The sequence below is a fragment of the Medicago sativa genome, chromosome 4 (assembly GCF_051527215.1).
Source record: "Medicago sativa cultivar Bolivia chromosome 4, Bolivia_mono, whole genome shotgun sequence".
Taxonomy (NCBI): Eukaryota; Viridiplantae; Streptophyta; class Magnoliopsida; order Fabales; family Fabaceae; genus Medicago; species Medicago sativa.
Window position 1 is genome coordinate 52,455,816 of NC_140752.1, and position 6,000 is coordinate 52,461,815.

The 6,000-nt window shown below is 32.5% G+C and overlaps 1 long non-coding RNA gene across 1 annotated transcript; it reads right to left on the minus strand.

Moving 5' to 3' along the window:
- Positions 1-3,449: 3,449 nt before the first annotated feature.
- LOC146929757 (uncharacterized) lies at positions 3,450-5,778 on the minus strand. The gene is made up of 2 exons (XR_015006145.1): positions 5,422-5,778; positions 3,450-4,890 (listed from the first exon to the last, which is right to left on the minus strand). It is a non-coding gene; the product is annotated as an uncharacterized LOC146929757 (long non-coding RNA).
- Positions 5,779-6,000: the final 222 nt, after the last annotated feature.

Consider the following 6,000-nt stretch of genomic DNA (forward strand, 5'->3'; position numbering starts at 1 on the left):
TTGGATCTAACTTAACTAGATTATTTTAATAAGATTAAAATATATATATATTTACTTCAAATGAAATATTAAGTTTAATGCTTTCCAAAAGTTTAACACCCTTCAAGACTAATATCGAATATGTGGGTTTTGCCTCCGTGAAGCGCATGTTTTATACTAGTAAGTTGCGGTGCGGTAATCCAATTTACCCAAGTGTTATTCCTTTGGGTTTAACTTAACTAAATTAATTTTAATAAGATTAGAATAAATTTAGAAGCTATAATTGGGAAATGTCTATATGATAGACTTGAGTAAGAGTTATTCACCCAATTGATTTGAAAGTTGTATAGGATACAATTGGAAATGTTCCTACCTAAATAACTGAGTTTTGAGTACAGCCCCCGTTGACTTAAAGCAAGGTGAAATAAGGATTTCAATCCACTAGAAAATCTTCCAACGGGATTTTCCGAATCAAATGTTTGAAGGTCATTTGATTTGAGTAAAATAGCGGGAGCATATTTAATTAAAGACCTAATTAATTATGTTTTTAAATCATGATACATTTATTTTATTTATTTTCTGTATTTAGAATTTCTTCGGCATATACATTTTTATTATACTGTTAAATGTTCTTACGAAGAACAAAATCTTTAGAAAGGAGTTTCTGAATTGATACAAAATTAAGAATTGTTCTTAAGAATAAGAAAAACTGTATAATCTCGAGCAACCATTTCCTAGCAACTTTCTATATCTAAATTCGAAAAGAATGCTTGTCAGAAGCATCGGGTCGATTAAGTGGATATAAGATATCTCATAGTGGTAACGACAATGGATAATGATATGATCATTAACCTCAATGTTATAACTGCAAGATAAGATAGAGTTTCAGCCTATCAAGCAGATGGAAACAGATAAGAATAAAATTGAAACTTTGTTTCTCTACTTTGGAAGGTTAAACATGGTTGCTAAATAGGGAAGCGATTATTTCAAAAGTTGAAAAAGAAAATTGCTCAGAGTTTTGAAAGAGTCAAAATAAGAAAGAAGTAAGACTTCTTCTAAATAGGGAGTTGTTCTAATTTTTCTAGCACACGTTTAGTTTCTAAACTTCACTTGGAGACTAAACCACATCCTTAACCTTACAAACTTCAATGGCTTAGTGAAAGTGTTGAAATGTTTGTTGACAAACAAGTCGAGGTTTGTTTTTCAATTGGAAAATATGAGGATGTTGTTTTGTGTGGTGTAGTAGCAATGGAGGCTAGTCACTTGTTGTTAGGGAAACCTTGGCAATTTGATAAAAGGGCTAATCATGAAGGATATTCCAATAAATATTCTTTTGTTCATCATGACAAAAAGATTATTCTTGCATCATTGAATACTAGTGAGGTGAGAGAAGATCAAAAGAAAATGAGAGAAAAAGAGAGTTATTGGTATGGAGAGTTAATAACCGTAAAAAAATAATGTAAAAAGAGCTAGATGTTTCCATTTGAGACTTGCATATCCCTTGTATAGAAGCTTTGAGTAGAAAGAGTCGCACAATCAGTTAGCCAAATCAAAAACTTCAAGGTGTGTATATTATCCTTTCTCTATGTGCTATTCCTTTTATCCCTAATATCTCATTCCTTTCTATCTTAGATATAATGCTATGTACTTTTTGCTGTTTCCATTTCCCCGATCGGATTCTATTTTGGTCTAGTCCTTCTTATGTTTTCTTCCTATGCTTTCCTCTTTGAAACTCATTCATCACTATTTCGAATCCTAAAATTATTTCTCACATCTAGTAAATTTTGATGCTATAAGAGAGTCCGTACCTATTTTATTTTATTTCATTTTCTGTTGAGGATCTAATCTAGTATCATCACAATCACAAGAACTATTTGTGAAAAAGAGAACAAATATATTCTTGTTTAGTGAAATAAAATTGATTAGTACGGTTTTATGGTTTTAAAAATAAAGTAGTATTGAATATTAAACTTATCTCACCTTTGTTCTTTCAATTACTCCGTTCTTTTTTTTATTGTGGAGTTATTTCAGTTCCCCCTATACATACATATAGACATATTGAACTTTGATTTTTCAATCACTAACAAAGTATAATCACGTGATATGTAAAACAAAAATGTTAAGTTAATTTAGTAGTCTCTTAAGTTATAGTCATGGACTTTAAAAAGGATAATTAGACACTAAAAATACTATTATATTTAGAATAGAAAGTTTAGAATTTTTTTTTATCTACGGGCTGGATTTTTCTCATAACAACGTTTGTAGAAAAATAAATTGGTGTATTATGATACGAGTCCTTTAGAATAAAAATTTATACCGGCTAGATTTCTTTTCTCAAAGAAAAGAAAAATGAGAAAAGAAAGAAAAATATGAGCAAGAAAGATATGAGAGAAAAATATGAGCAAGAAAGAAAAGAGAGTGACGAGAGAAAAGAAGCGGAAAAATAAAAGAAAAATGAAAAGCAAGATAAAAATATTTTGAAGTCATGGCATACTACAACACTAGGACCTTCTTCTAAGTTGATTTATGTTTTGAAATGTTGGGATTCTTCTAGCATTGTTCAACTGTCTAACATTCTTTCATGCCATGAAGAGAACAAAGTCGGTGAAGAAATGTTTTATCAACAGGTGGAAGAAATTATGAGATTTGGAATGATGAATATGTCAATGAAATAAAAGTGGATGTAAAGCAAACAAATTCTTCCAATAAAAGTGAAGAGCTCCCTAAAGTTAAAGTTACATGTGATGGATTCTATATACTTGTTTTTGAACCAGGGGGTATTCAAGCAATAAATTCGAGGTCGAATTCTCTTGAAGAGGAGGAGTATGATGTGATCCTAAAATGCTCTACCTTGAAAGGAATAATGAAGTCATCGTTGAATAAAAGAACCAAATTACTTTTAGTCCAAAGTTTTTATTTTCGTATGTCAATATATATCTGTTTTGTTTTTGTCATATTTAGAGTTCTGGATGTCCGATTGAGGTGTTCTTTGAAGTGTTAGAAAGGGTAGAAAATTATCTACATTTCATATATTTACCTCAGGAGAAAAATCGGCTTGTATCATGGTCTAAAATGAGAAATTAAGAGAAATTATGCAACCTTTCAATGATGCAATCAATTTGCAACCTTTTTATAACAATTCAGCATCGTAGGCATTTATGTTAGCATTATTTTCTGAATTAATGATTTTCCTTTAAGTTTTCTTTTATAAAAATAGTGTGAACTTTGTGTATAAAAGACACATGAAAATTGAATAAAAAAAGTTGACTTTTGATAATAAAAAAATGCATTAATGTGTTGTGAGAGCTTTGTCTCTTTTTTGGTTCTGAAATGAGCCATGACTTAATCTTATCAAGAAACCATGTTTCTTGTGGCGATCCTCTAACAAGCTAAACATCTTCCTTGGATTGGGAATTTGTTTGGTCATTTTCTGCTTATTTCCATCATTCTTTAACCTTAATACCAAAATCTCCTCCATTATTCAAAAATATATTCAAATCAAAAGTATATCCCCTTTTGTCCTTCATCACTTTTCTTATAATTTGATTCCTATACCATCTCCCGATTTGGATTTGATTCTTATAGAGTAGTTCTGCTTAGATTCAAACCTTACTTTGTTCTGTGAAGGCAATATGTCAAATGTCCGTGATTTGGATCTGTTGTTTTGACCACCACAAACAAAGATGAAAATGTTGCTCAAGATTTTGGATCTTGTAAAATGTTTAGATTAAATATTATTGAATCAACCCCATAGATATCGAATTTAATCATGGAAGCATCATAAGCATGTGCCGCTTTGTTCAGCTGTATCATAAGCCACGAACCAGACATGATTTTTCTTCCATGGATGTCGAATTTCAACAACAAATCGACCCCATGGTCGCTTCCTCAAGATACAGTAATTGATTTCCTTCACTGTTTTAGTCACCATGCTTTTCATCGATTTTGAAGCTTCCGTTTTCTTCGCCGCTATTTTTCGCTGTCGTGGATCTAGCTACGTAAAGAAGAACCACTAGAAAATTCACGATTTTCTTTCTTGACATATAATTTCTGAATTTTTGTTTAGCTACCTTGGTTTCTCAGTGTTCTTGTTATCCATTGCTCATAAAAAATAATGAATATTTTATTATATTTATACTCCAAAATTTTACCGAACAATTGTTATACTTCTCTTTACTTATTATTAAATCAGCCACCTTTCCAATTAATTGTTCGGGAAAATTCTGGAGTATAAATATAATACAATATTCATTATTTTTTTTATGAGAAACGGATGACAATAACACTGAGAAACCAAGGTAGATAAAATTCAGAAATTATATGCCAAGGAAGAAAACCGTGAATTAGCCAGTGGTTCTTCTTTACACAACTAGATCTACGGTGGCGAAAAAAAAAAGCTACATAACAGATGAAAAGCATGGTGAAGACGGCGGTGAAGGAAATTTGTTACCGCGTCGTGAGGAAGCTACCAAGGGGTCAATTTGTTGCAGAAATTCGAGATCCATGGAAGAAAACTCGTGTCTGGTTAGTGGCTTATGATACCGCTGAACAAGCAGCACATGCTTATGATGCTTCCGCAGTTAAATTTGAGATCTATGGGGTCGATTCCATAAAATTTAATCCAAATTTGTACAAACAGATCTAAAATCTTGAGCAACATTTTCACCTTCGTTTGTGATGGCAGAGGTGACCACCGGAGCAGTTGAGTTTGTTGGTGGTGGTGAAATAGCAAAACTGTAGTAAAAATCAAGAAAATAAATGGGCCTAACTAGATCCGGTGGGCTTAGGAGATTTGATCTCAGCCACTGGATCTAGATCCAAAGACTAAGCAAATTAAGGAGTACAGTGAGGAACAAAGAGAGAGGCGCGTAGGAAATAGCACAGGAGCATCATTGGCCGTCAGATCTAGCCCTGAAGGTGCGTGATAACACCATAAGTCCAAACACACAAAATTAAAAGAAAATATCAGTATTATAAATACAAAAACTCATAAAAAAAAAAACATAACCCAATTCACTTCCTCTCACTAACATAGAAAATTGCTCTCACTTCTCTTTAAGACTATAACACCAGCGCCGCCCTGTTCCCCTTCTTCTCCGGCCAACAACAACTTTCCGGTGCGGCGGTGGTCAGCCCAACAGGGCGGCACAACCGCTCCGGAAAACTCAAAACCCTCGGTTTTCGAAAACAACTTCAGATCTAGACTTCCTTTTTTATGTTAAACTTGAATCCGAAGTTAGATCAAAAACTTGATAGTTTGTTCTAGATCTGAACTTCTTTTCTTCTTTTTTTTTTTAATAAAAAAAACAGGCATCAAAGAACAAGGAGGAGATGACTCTCTACCCCTTACATCTTCTCTGTTTCACGAAAAAGTTTTTATAAAGAAAGAATAAACACGGTTTGGATCTTGAAATCAAACAACAACAAAAAAGTTTGCACTACCTTTCCTTCACAGATTTGGTTCCGTTTAGCTCTTGGTGTTGAGTTTGATTTGAAATCAGCTTTGGATTTGGTGAAGGGATCCGAAAATTGTGTTATGGTGAAGAAGGGATCCGAATTTTTTTATTATTGATGATGTTCTTGAGAATTTTGTGTGTTTGATTTGAAAAAAGATGGAAAAAATGAGGAAATTGGTGTTTGTGAATAATATGCAGCCGCAGCTTTCTATGCCTAGGGATATGGGTATGTACAAAATCTGAGCCCAGTGATTGGGTCTATATATAGGGTATGAATTAGGGTTATGACTGAAAACTGGATTGGACCAAAATACCCCCAAGAGGGATCCTATGCAAAGGACAGTTGGACACTAAAGACTTGGTCTAAAAAATAAATAAGACAAAATATGATTAAATAATAATAAACGAAAATGACTTTTAAAAATAAAAGAAAAAGGATTAAAATAAAATAAAATAAAAGATGTAAAACTAAAATAAAAGGAATAGAATAATAACAATAAAATAAAACACTTAAAATTGTCCCTTCGGAACCAAAATGAGGTATTTCAAAATACCTCTCTGGCGA